Raw genomic sequence first — 13,723 nt, forward strand, 5'->3', positions numbered from 1 at the left:
ATTTCCTGAAAGAAACTCTAAGATGAAAGGTCACAGATATATCACCGTCAAAATTCTGAACTTCTAGGTCAAAGAAAAAAATAGCACAAATAGACAGAAAGAAAGAATTCAAGTACCAAAAAACCATAGTCAGTGTCACCCTTGATTTAACAGCTACTTTTATACCAGGGCAAAGAATTTGGGAAATGATGTTCCAGAAGGCAGAAGATATAGGCTTATAGCTATGAATAACATATCCAGTAAAACTGAGTACAATCCTACAGGGAAATAATAGATCTCTAATGAAATAGAAATCTTCTAAAATCCTGATAAAAAAAGAATTTTGAACTTCAAACAGAGGAGTTAAAACAAACAAACAAACAAACAAACAACAACAACAACAAAAAATATAGGCTAAAGATGACCAATCAATCATAAGGGATTAGACAGGGAAAAACTACTTTCATTCAAATGTTGAAACATGATACATATGCTCTCTTTAAATTCTATCATTATTAGAGTCATAGAAGAAGTCTAATTAGCCAGGTCTGAATGTGATTCTATTATGTCTTGATCACCTTAAAGGAAAAATGGAAAGAGAGAGAGGAATACACTGGGGCACGGAGGAAGTGAGGGGGCCAAAGGGAAAAGAAAGGCAAAATAAAGTTATCTCACATAGGAGGAGAAGGTGAGGAGAGTAGGTAATGAAGCTCATTCTCATTGGAACTGGTCAAAGGAAAGAAGAATACACATACACACAGAGTTGGGTATAGAAATATATTTCATTCAATAGGAAAATAGGAAGATAATGGAGAAGGGGGAATTAGAGGAAGAGTAGTTAAGGAAAGAATCCTAAGCAAAATAAAGGATATGCAAATTACTTAACATCTTTTTGAGGTAGCAAAGAATGGAAATCCATAAATAGGAATTACAGAACATTAGTGTGTGTGTGTGTGTGCACGCGCACATGCACATGTGTGTACATGTGTGCATGTGTGTGATGGAATACTGTTGTATTACACGCAATGATGAAGGCTTTTCCAGAGAAACCTGAGGCTTCTATGAACTAATCCAAAGTGAAGTGAATAGAACCAGAACAATTTGTACAAATGACAACAATATTATATGAAGAAAACAATTTTGAAAGAATTAGAAACTCTGATCAATGTGATGACTAGCCATTTCCCCATATGTTGTGCCCACATTAGTACCCTGGATATCTTAGAATCAGCCAAAGTCAGGATAAGCAAAAGCCTTTATTCCTGGTCTTTTGGAATCACCTTCAGGGGATTATACCTAGGAATCTACACACCTCCTTCCTCTCTCTCCACTGCCCAAGAATGATCCTGCTTCTCCTACTCCACTCTTTGATCTCCCCTCCCCTTCTTTGTCTACACCTAGAGACCCAGCCAGCACAGAGTTGAGTAGGGTCATCCTCCAAGCATAAGTTAATAGAGAATTGTCCAATTGGTATTTAGCCTCAAATGCTAGGTTATCTTGCATTAAGTGCATCTGCTCAGTTCTAGCCCTTTACACCCATAGGATATAATGAGGAAACATGCTTCCCTCCTGAGAAGTGAAGAATGAGACATATTTTTTGGAATATTTAATGCAGAAATTTGTTTTGCTAGACTAAACATGATTGTAAGAGGGGTTTTGCATTTTCTTTTATTCTCAGATAGGATGGGGTTTGATAGGAAAGAAGGAGAATTTTGAATGATTAAAAATAAAATAAAAAAGGAAGTCTTCATAGATCCTTTTTCTTGAAGGTCATTAATGGCATTCCATTATCTGTCTAGACTTAATCTAATCTATCTCCTTCATTTTCCAAATAAGGAAATTGAGTCCAATAGGGATTAAGTGGCTTGTTCTGGGTCAAATAAGCACCTTTCATTTCTAAAGCCAATGTTTTTCTCCCTCCTCATTTTTCTTTATCTCATTCATCCCTTAAACTTAAAACTATGTGATGATGATTTTTTCGGAAAATCAGTTGTCAAACATATACCAGTATACCGCTAATTTTTTCCCCTTCTATTATCCTGTTTTCTTCTTACCTTTTACTGTCAAACTTCATGAGGGAGGGAGGAAACTAATGATAACAGTAAAGAAAAACAAAACCTACTTCCTTCTTACTTTTTCCTTAGACTTCTCTAATTTGCTCTCTCAAAGGTTGCAATTGATTATTTAATTGAAAGATCTAATGCCATTCTTTTATTGTTCATTTTCTCAGATCTGATCCTCTGTAACTCCTGATTGTTGAGCTTCTACATTTTTGTTTTTTCTCCTCCTTTTCTGAGACATCATATTTTTCTGGATCTGCCTTTGCCCCCTTTCCATTATTTTGTATTAAATTGTATTCAACAAACATTTAATAGTGTGTATTGGCTTTGCATCCTTCTTTCAACATTTCAATGTAAGGAGACTACATGGTATATATGGAAAGTGTCCTGGTTCAAGGATCAGGTTCAAATTCTAGCTCTGGTAACTATTTGTGTGACTTGAGGGCAAATAACTTCCCCTTTTTAAATGCCATGTTCTTTTTCTATTGCCCTTTCCACCTGAAAAATTTATGATAACCAAGTATTACTTAAAATTCTATTCTTGACTCTTTTCAGTCTTCTTTACTCCCCTTATCTCAAGTTAGCAATACTTCTGATTTGCTACTGGTCCTACAAGTTACTCCTTTCCTGACTGTACCTTTTCACTGGATGTAATTTGAATGGTCTCTTGCCTTCTTTTTTTCTCCTCACTGCCCTGACTTCCTTAAAGACAATTCCAATATCACCTTCTCTGAGAAGTCTTTCTTGGTTATATCCCCACCTCCCTTCTGAAAGCTAGTGTTTGCCCTCTGAGATTATCTTCAATTTATTCTGAACATATTTTCTGTATACATATATGTTTGTATGTTTGTCTCCCTGTTAGAATGAGAAATCCTTGATCATTACATACAATAATAGCAATGTTGTAAGCATGATCAATTGTGAAAAACCTGGCTAGATCAATATAGTTATCCAAGATAATCTGAAGAAGTCATGATAAAAAGGAAAATGTTATCCATCTTCAGAGAGACAACTGATGAACTAAGTGAAAATTGAAGAATAACTTTATTTTTCTTGCTTTCCTTTGAAATACAGCTAATATTAAAATAAGTTTTACATGATATCACACATATAATTGATATGACATTGCTTGCTTTCTCATTGGGTCAGAGGGAGGGAGAGAACTTAGAACCCAAATTTAAAAAGAAAAGAATTAACATGTAATTAATGAATTAAAAAAAAAAAGAAAAAGAAAAAAGAAAAAGAATGTGAATTCCATGAGGGCAGGGGTATCATTTTTGCCTTTCTTTTTAATTGTTATATTTGGTATCATGGCATGGTATCATGCCATATGTGGGCACAAGATAAGTGCTTCATAAATATTTCTTCATTTTTCTTGATTTACTTTCTTTATATTCTCTCCCTTGGCAAGTTCATTAACTTCCATGGCTTCAATATATGAATTTCCAGGCCTATATCTCTAATTGCATATATGACTTCTTCACATGGATATTCTACTTGCATCTTAAACTCACTTTATACAAAATAAACCTGATTGCCATTCTTCTCAAACCCATTCCCCTCTTTTATTCCACTATTTGTCTGAAAGCTTCTTTTAAAATAATTCTTAGATTTGAAATGATGGCATTATCTTTAATTCTTACTTTCTACTTATCATCTTATAGCTACCTTATTCTTTTTTTCTACATCTGTAACATCTTTCAAATCTATTTTCTTCTCTCTATTTCCACTGACACCACCTTCATGTAAGTTATTATTACCCCCTGTCTATGTTGTTGTAATAGACTCTGAAGAAATCTTTCAACTATTCTTCTTCTTCTACAAGCCATTTTTCACATGTCTAGCAAAATATTTTTTTATGTATAGATCTAGTCATGTCACTCCTCTGCTCAAAATCTTTTGTGACTTTCTGTTGTGTACTGTGGCAGTTGAGGTCCTTCCCAATTGGGCATGATCCTACTTTTATTATTTTAGTCCTCAAATTCTATGCTATAGCCAATCTAGTTTGAAACTCTCTATCCCCAGACCATACTAGATAAGTTTCCATCTCCATGTCTTTTATTATGGTGTTCTCCATGCTTGGAATGCAAACAAAAAATATTTTAAAATTCTTTCTTATTAGTTCCATCCAAAACCATCACTTCCACAAAGCATTCCTTGGTCTCTTTCTGTTAGAGATAATTGTCCTACTGGGCATTACATAGAGGTTTATTCTGTATCTCCTTAATATACTTGGTACATATTGTTGATTCTTGTGTTTTATGGATGTGAGCTGTGTATTTGTCCTATATTTCATTGTGTTTTATATATGGTAAACACTTAATTGGGGCATTTTCATTCATTCATTCATTCGTTCATTCATTCATCTAAGTTCCATGTAGACCTTTTCCCAAAACTTTTTATTTGACCTAGTACCTATCAGAGGACTTTACCCAGACTAGACATCAAATTCCACTGCTCTTTGAATTTCACTGATTTGAATTAGTAATGTCTGAATTCTTAGATAGAGCTGAACATGGACCATTGAACCTTAATCAAGAGACATCACAATAAAGAGACCCAACTGTACTTACAGGAATAAAGGACTTATGTTCTTTCTGTACAAAGGACTGCAGATCATGCTGTGGTTTTGCTGTAATGCTATATTTTTATAATAATAAAAACATAAAGCTAAATCTTAATGAATTCAATCCCCTTATTTAATAGGTGAAGAAAATGAGAGTCCAAGTTCCTTCCTCAATGTCAAATCGTTTAGCATACATATCTAGACTTTGATTCAAGAAGACCTGATTTTAAATTTTGTCTCAGTTACTTAAATATGTAACCATGATCAAATGACTTAACCTCTCTGATTCTTATTTTCTTTATCTATAAAATTATCCAATAATACCTCAATTTCCAACATCATAGGGTTATTGTGAACTTCAGGTGACCTAATGTGAGTGAAGTGCTTCGTAAACTTTAAGTAATTTTCTAACCATCAGATGATCAGCAGCAGATTCAAGACTGCATTTTCTCTACATGTACAATGATATTGTCACTCACATCATCACTAAAAGCAAAAGCATTTAATAAATGTTCGATATTGTGACTTTGTGAACCGAAGCAGACTTAGAGAGATTGAACACAGGAGACTTTTACAGGACCACATCTCAAATGAAGACATCAAAAGCAGAAAAGTAACTCCCCACAGCTGAAACCTACTTTTCACTTGGGGAATACATGAAATTCACATTTTGTTAGCCTCAAGGCAACTGGCATCCATCATATATCATTCGATTTCTGAGGAAAGCTATTCCCCAGATCACTGTATGGATTTGACTTGAGATTCACTTCATAATCATTTATAGCTCATCTTTTGTGTCCCTTTGGGAAACATTATTTCATTTAGTTCTGAATTCTGGGGCAGAACTCTAGCAAGTAGTTCCAGAGGGGAACTGGCACAGGAGAACAGGTTGCCAAAGATGGCCCATAGGAAAAGAGGAACAGATATGGGGGATAGAAAGACACATTAAAATCCAGTTCAAGAGCCTCCACAAAGGAGTCAGTTCAGATTTGAGGATATACATTTGAGGGAAAGTAATGCTCCAAATGCTCTTTTGAAAATGAATTCTGAAACCACACACAGCACTCCAGCCATCAGAAAAATGATTCTCCTCATCTCATCTCTCCTCATGATTCTTTTCTTGTCATCCCGGATTTAGCCGAATATACTGTTTCACCTCTCACGCCTTCAAGCCCTCTGTAATTTAGTTAAACTTGTTTTCTGAGATTTCAGGCTGCTGAAATTTTCTACCAAAGTAAAAAATGCCTTTCTTTTCTGTACTCTCTTCTTCCTTTTCTCCCTCCCCTATCCTTCTTTGTAGGAAGCTGATTGATGCCATTCAAGAAATTCTAAAATATATGTAAAAGCCAAGTTGTCTTGAGGATTTTTTTTCTCATTTAGATTGAAGGTTATGCCCTTCAATAAAAAGAAAAAAAATGGAGGAAATTGAGGAAGATGAACAATTTAGGTAACCTAGGTTGATATTAACAATCTGTCTTAACAATCTTTTGTAATTTGATATTTTGGGAAATATTTAATCTCTCTTGGCCTCAGTTTCCTTATCTGTAAAAATGAATGAATTGGATTATATAGTTTCTAAAACATACCTTCTAGTCCTAAATCTATGATTTTGTAACCCAAAATAAAAGAATAATTTTAGAAGGAAACAGAATTTCTGTATTAATCCACTTGAGAGAAAAATTAATTTTATATAATTTCCTGGCTATTTTTATTCTATATGCTGAAGTCAGAACTATAGTTGCCCTAATTTAAATCATTCAATTAATATGAAAATAAATACTTTCTTAATCATAGCTATTTTATCACCTCCATTAAAATGAATGATGGATCTCCTGTAGAAAATAAATTCTCTTGAAATGAATGGAAGGAAAGTAATGGTTCATTTTCTACTAATTTCTTACTCATCCATTATCATGGCACAGAGATAATTCTGGGTTTCCTAAGGTAATATTAGCAGTGCCTAAGACCTACAGGTGCTCCCAAGCCTTAAATGAAATGAGTAAAGGCCTGGTGACAGACTAAATATCTTTTGTTCCAGTATTAAGTTAGGTAAATTCACATAAGAACAAGGTTGCCTATCACGATGATCTACAGAGTTATAGAGGAGTTGTGATTAGTTTTGTGAATAACCAACGAAATCATAAATCTTTAGAAATAGTGGGGAAAATATCTTCATAAGAAAAATTTTGGCCCTTATTTAACTAGACTACTCTGAGTGGTTCACTTCAATTTTTCTTTTATCACCATCACTACTTGTTCTGTCTTTTAATAGCTATGTTCCAGACCTATCCAGTCAAGTACATTTATTGATTTTTGTCCTTGCTAATCTTCCTTTATAAATGAAAGATAAACAAGCCTTGACCTTTTTTTCCTTAAAAGTAATCTGTTTAGTACTGTCTTTCTTGTACTGTATAAAGATGGTAGTACTGATTTCTAGTGATAGGACACCAGCTTTGAGTTGTCTTTCCTGTATTACTCATTGTATGGTCTGTATTACACATAATACACACACACACACACACACACACACACACACACACACACACACACACACACACCATTTTTACAGAATGGATATTTTTCTATAACTGGCCGAGATTAAAAATTGTATTTGGCTTGGGAGTTGAATTTTTCCTCTGTGTACATATTTGTAACAAGGACAGACAATGTTAGGGTAGTGGTAGAGAGAGTTTATCAGTTTCTCTGCATGGAGCAAAACTTTTTACTAAGTTACCAACTGGGATATTAAACTTATCTATAAGCACTTTTTTTTTTCAAATCAACTGAGCTAACTAGCATAAGTTGTATGTTAAACCAACACAGAGAAAAGATGAAGCTTGGGTTGAGATGAAAACAGAAAATATAGTTTCATTTCTCTCTCCCCCAGTAATAAATAATACTGGATTTCTGACAATGTTGGGTTGTCACTTGAATTTTTTTTTTTAACGTACTGTTATTTATCTGGGTTGCAATAGTCTGAGATATTCTTTTTGGAGATCTGTACAACTTTGAACTATTTCTATGCTCATCTACCTCAATAGGTGGCTACACAAGACAAACATTTGTTCTAAGGTTTTTCTCTCAATGCCATCATTCTTTATGGCCTTGTGGCACTTGGCATATAGCACAAGAACTAGTGAAAGACCCAATGTTTTAACTGTCATTCACCATGAAGTACTCTACGAAACAGGCTTACTAGCTCATAAACTGAAAGCAATCCTATTTACTGCCATCTTTGGATTCATAGATTGTTTGTAGCCTATTACTGCTCTAGCAACACTTAAGGCCAAGCACCTAAAGTACTTTATGTATTTCTTGATGTTTCTTGCGTAGGAATGATCTTGTATGCATCCTTGTATTTTTTAAATTCAATATAATAGGATCAGACCTTGGGGTGTTGATATCAGAACTACTGACAATTTTCTACAACATATTGTGCATGAATAGGTCCAATATAATCTAGACTTTTTTGGGGAGAAGCGGAAACATTCTCTTGGGGGCAGTGTTTGAAGATAGATATGAAGGTTTGTCCTTGTTTGTTTTTAATAGGTTATCATGGTGGATTAACTCACACACACACACACACACACACACACACACACACACACACACACATTTTACCCCCTTTGCCATTGTCTTTGTCAGCAGCTTTTAGTCTGGATTTTGCTTGCCTGAGTGATAAGGTTAGATGTATATTCTGAAAATAAACTTGAATCCATTAAAATGGCTAACATACAGTGATGTCCCCGTTTTGTAAATTGAGTTCAGGCATAGGCTATCTATCTGTTTGGCAGCAGCAGAAGTACCTTTTGGTTTAAATTTTACTGTTTAAGATTTTAGAGTTGCTCTCAAAGGTGGATCAGGGTCAGGGTAGCATCAGATTCACACATTACTGTCTTTACTGAATTTATATGAATGGCCTCCTTAGAAGATTGAAGAATCTGACAGAGGTATACAGAAAACTCTTCTTGAGAATACTATTCTTATCTTTGTTGGATGAGATGCTACTTCTTTCTTGACTTGGCCTGCTTTCTATCTTAAAAGAAGAAAAGCTATTCAATTAAGTTGCAGGAAATTAGCACTCATAAATAGTCCAGGAGAATGGTTTAGTTCCTCTGACAAATCTTCCGAAGATGAAGAAATGACCATTTGCTTTTAGATTCAGAAGATCATTTGGTTTTAGTCATAATAACACTCAGCACCTGAAAATCACCAGCATTAGCTAATTAAATCTTACAATACCCCTGTGAGGAAGATAAGTATTATTGCTCCCTTCTTATGGATGAGGAAACAAAGACAGAAAATGTGTCCCTGTGGTGATACTGTCTTTGGAAGCATGCCATTAGAAGATGGAAGCACCCAACTCCTGGTTCTGAACTGGAATTGTTCTACAGAGATAAAGAAACAATGGAAACAAACCTAAAGTGTGAGGACTGCCACATATATGCATTCCATCTGCTTGCCTTTCTACATTTTATTTCCGGATAGTTGTTATAAATGCTTTGTTGTTCCCAAATTCATAGTTGTTTTATAGGGAGGCAAGTGGAATTCATATCCATTTTATATCAATTATTTGCATTGAATAGACCTTTCCTCAGTTGTCCCTTAATGAAAACCTAGGCTATGATTGGACTAGTGTACTAATCCTATCCCAGTTTGAGGAAATTTTAAAAGGATAAGGAGGATTTAGAAGTACAAAATAACATTCCTTGTTTTGTAATTATGTTTTTGACCTTTTCCTCTAGGGAATTTTCTTTCCATTATCCCTCAAGTAAAGAGTCTAGAATGTTACAACTGGATCTTTAGTGGCAAATATCCAGGACTGCATATTTAACCACTTGGTCCATTTGGGTAATCTAAAAAAAATTTTTGTTTTTCAACAAGTAAACAAGGATTTATTAAAGTATCTACTATGTAGCATGCTCTGCATTAAGCGCTGGGAATAGAAAAACAAAGACAAAATGAGACCCTGCTCTCAAGAGTCTCTCTATTGTTATTTTTTTTTGCTTTGTTTTCACTTGCCTGTCAGATCTATGGGGAAAAAATACTTATTATACATCTTAAATGCTGAATGACTTAATTCCTCTTTAGAAAATATTTAACATTAAGTTGTCTAAGCATCTCCTCCACTTTATTTAAGTCCCATGGTTAGAATTGTGCTATGAAAAGATGCCATATAATAACACAGAACTTCTCTGGTCATTTACATGGCTTTTATAAGTCTCCCCAAACTTGAAATGGAGAGTGGGGACTAAGAGAAGTTTATCTTTTCTTTCATTTATATTTATTAATTTCATGCTATTTATTAATTTTTGGTAGTCATTTTTTTTGCTATATAATTTAAAACATTCCTACCCTGGCAAAAGAAAAACAAAATATATTGGATAGGAGGGATATATTGAATCATCCAAGATCATTCTTTTTTCTCTTTTGTACATTTCATCACCTAACCTTCTCTACAATACTCACTAAGAAATAAAATATCTACTCCCAATGGAGAAATTTTCCTGGTGTTTATGTTGGATGCCCTTGAAAATTATTCTTCTGTTACTTGAACTAGATCAAATTGAAACTACACTGAAATTAAAACCAACTCTTTTAGATATTATGATTCAAGAATGATGACATGAATGAATATATTTTAACAATTATTTCTATAGTTCCAAGATTCTTGAACAGTATTAGTTTTTTTTTTCCCAAAGGAAATAGGAAACCAATTTTTTTTACAACAAGCTATTATTTCTCTGTCCCCAGTTTATCTTCTTAAATAGACAAAGTCATCAATTCTGATTTGTTATTCCATATCCCAATACTTCAATAGGTCTGTGATTTCAAACCCCTGATATAAATGACCAACCATGAGTTTCTGTTGCCACTTTCTACTTCCCTTCCTCCCCAAAACTCCTTAACTTAGGGATCCACCTTCTAGATATTATTGTCTCAAGTCTAGACAACGATAAAAAGTACATAATCTTTGCCTGATTAATCTAAGCCAGTCTGATTTAGTAAGACCTGCTGAAAACCATTACTAAGCATCTACTAAATGATGGGTATTTATTGAACTACTAATAAGAACTAGGGACATGTACATATTGTGTGTGTGTGTGTGTGTGTGTGTGTTTGTGTTCATATTTACATTATATATATATATATATATATATATATACATACTATATATATATATACATACTATATATATATATATATATATTTCTAACATCACTTGTTTTCAAGGATCATACATTTTAAATAGGATGGGTAAGGAGGATATGGCATATACAAAGATATTCAAGATCTGAAAGAAGGAGAAAGCCAAAGTACTCAAAGAAAATTTGAATAGAGGGGAAAATTGTACATATAGGAGAATCAAAGACAGTATCATAGAGCCAATCAAAATAAAAATAAGTAAAATTTCTGCTTACATCTATTTAAAATCATCATCAAGCTTCATATGTAATAGAGAGAAACTAGAACCATTCCCTGTTAGGTTATTACTAAGTGCTAATGAGATAATGAGATATTAAGTTTTTACTAAGTGCTAAGTCGGTACTTAACAATTCTCCACTGATACAATACTCTACTGGTAAAGTAGGTTATCTGAAAGCTCAATGGTGGCATAGAGACAGAGTGAGAAAACAAGCTGGGAGAACAAGACCCAAAACCCCATGTCCAAAATGCAACAGAGGACTCCATTGGGCATCAGAATGTAGATTGATTCAGGGAAACAGGATGAGGGGCCCAGCTCCAGGGCCCCAGACAAAAAACATGGGGCATGATGGCAGCCGATGCCACAACCAGAGAGTGCCTCCCAGTCCAATAACCAGACATGACCAATCAGCCAGGAAGCCATCTGATGGGAGAAAGGGACTACAATTAGGGAGGATAGAGTTGTATGCAGCTGGGACAACTGAGATGCCCCATGCAGAGGTGAAACCTGTTCCTTTTCAACTATGGATCCCTTGCCTCCAGGCATAGTAGGCGTGACTATTTCACCTCCAGAGAGTACTTACAAAACAGTGTTCATTCATACACTGATGTGGGAAACTGGGGAATGTGCAGATAATATCCCAGTCACTAACACAGGTAGACAACATGTGATTTATCAACTAGGAGAAGTAGTAACATAAGGCTTATTGTTATATACCCCTAATATGCAACCTGGTGATAGTCGCCCAGATTCTGACTCCAAGGAACAAAATCCAGGAATATATTGGACAGCAGCTGACAGACCTATGGTTACTATTTTATATAAATGGAATACCATTTGAAGGATTGGTAGACTCGGTGCAGATCATACAGTTATTAGAAATGCCAATTGGCCCAGTCACTGGCCAAAGATTTTTTTTTAATTTTAATTTTATTTTATAATTATAACTTTTTTTTTTGACAGTACATATGCATGGGTAATTTTTTGCAACATTATCCCTTGCACTTACTTCTATTCAGATTTTTTCCCTTCCTCCCCCAACCCCCTCCCCCAGATGGCAGGCAGTCTTATACATGTTAAATATATTACAGTATATTCTAGATGCAATATATGTGTGTAGAACCGAATTCCTTGTTGCACAGGAAGAATTGGATTCAGAAGGTAAAAATAATAGTTTACACTCATTTCCAAGTGTTCCTTTTCTGGATGTAGCTGATTCTATCCATCATTAATCAATTGGAATTGGATTAGCTCTTCTCTATGCTGAAGATATCCACTTCCATCAGCATACATCCTCGTACAGTATCATTGTTGAAGTGTATAATGATCTTCTGGTTCTGCTCGTTTCACTCAGCATCAGTTGATGTAAGTCTCTCCAAGCCTCTCTGTATTTCTCCTGTTGGTCATTTCTTACAGAACAATAATATTCCATAACATTCATATACCATAATTTACCCAACCATTCTCCAATTGATGGACATCCATTCATCTTCCAGCTTCTAGCCACTATGAAAAGGGCTGCCACAAACATTTTGGCACATACAGGTCCCTTTCCCTTCTTTAGTATTTCCTTGGGATATAAGCCCAGTAGTAGTATGGCTGGGTCAAAGGGTATGCACATTTTGATAACTTTTTGGGCATAATTCCAGATTGCTCTCCAGAATGGTTGGATTCTTTCACAACTCCACCAACAATGCATCAGTGTCCCAGTTTTCCCACAGCCCCTCTAACATTCATCGTTATTTGTTCCTGTCATCTTAGCCAATCTGACGGGTGTGTAATAATATCTCAGAGCTGTCTTAATTTGCATTTCTGTGATCAATAGTGATTTGGAACACTCTTTCATATGAGTGGAAATAGTTTTAATTTCATCATCTGAAAATTGTCTATTCATATCCTTTGACCATTTATCAATTGGAGAATGGCTTGATTTCTTATAAATTAAAGTCAATTCTCTGTATATTTTGGAGATGAGGCCTTTATCAGAACCTTTAACTGTAAAAATTTTTTCCCAATTTGTTACTTCCCTTCTAATCTTGTTTGCATTAGTTTTGTTTGTGCAGAAACTTTTTAATTTGGTGTAATCAAAATGTTCTATTTTGTGATCAATAATGCTCTCTAGTTCTCCCTTGGACACAAACTCCTTCCTCCTCCACAAGTCTGAGAGGTAAACCATCCCATGTTCCTCCAATTTATTTATGATTTCGTTCTTTATGCCTAAATCTTGGACCCATTTTGATCTAATCTTATTATGTGGTGTTAAATATGGGTCCATGCCTAGTTTCTGCCATACTAATTTCCAGTTTTCCCAGCAGTTTTTGTCAAATAATGAATTCTTATCCCAAAATTGGGGTCTTTGGGTTTGTCAAACACTAGATTGCTATTTTTATTCACTATCTTGCCCTGTGAACCTAACCTATGCCAATGATCAACTAGTCTATTTCTTAGCCAATACCAAATGGTTTTGGTGACTGTTGCTTTATAATATAGTTCTAGATCAGGTACAGCTAGACCACCTTCATTTAATTTTTTTTTCATTACTTCCCTTGAAATTCTTGACCTTTTGTTGTTCCATATGAATTCTGTTTTTATTTTTTCTAGGTTATTTAAATAGTTTCTTGGAAGTCTGATTGGTATAGCACTAATAAATAGATTAGTTTTGGGAGTATTGTCATCTTAATTATATTTGCT

The sequence above is a fragment of the Sminthopsis crassicaudata genome, chromosome 3 (assembly GCF_048593235.1).
Source record: "Sminthopsis crassicaudata isolate SCR6 chromosome 3, ASM4859323v1, whole genome shotgun sequence".
In the NCBI taxonomy this organism is placed as follows: Eukaryota; Metazoa; Chordata; class Mammalia; order Dasyuromorphia; family Dasyuridae; genus Sminthopsis; species Sminthopsis crassicaudata.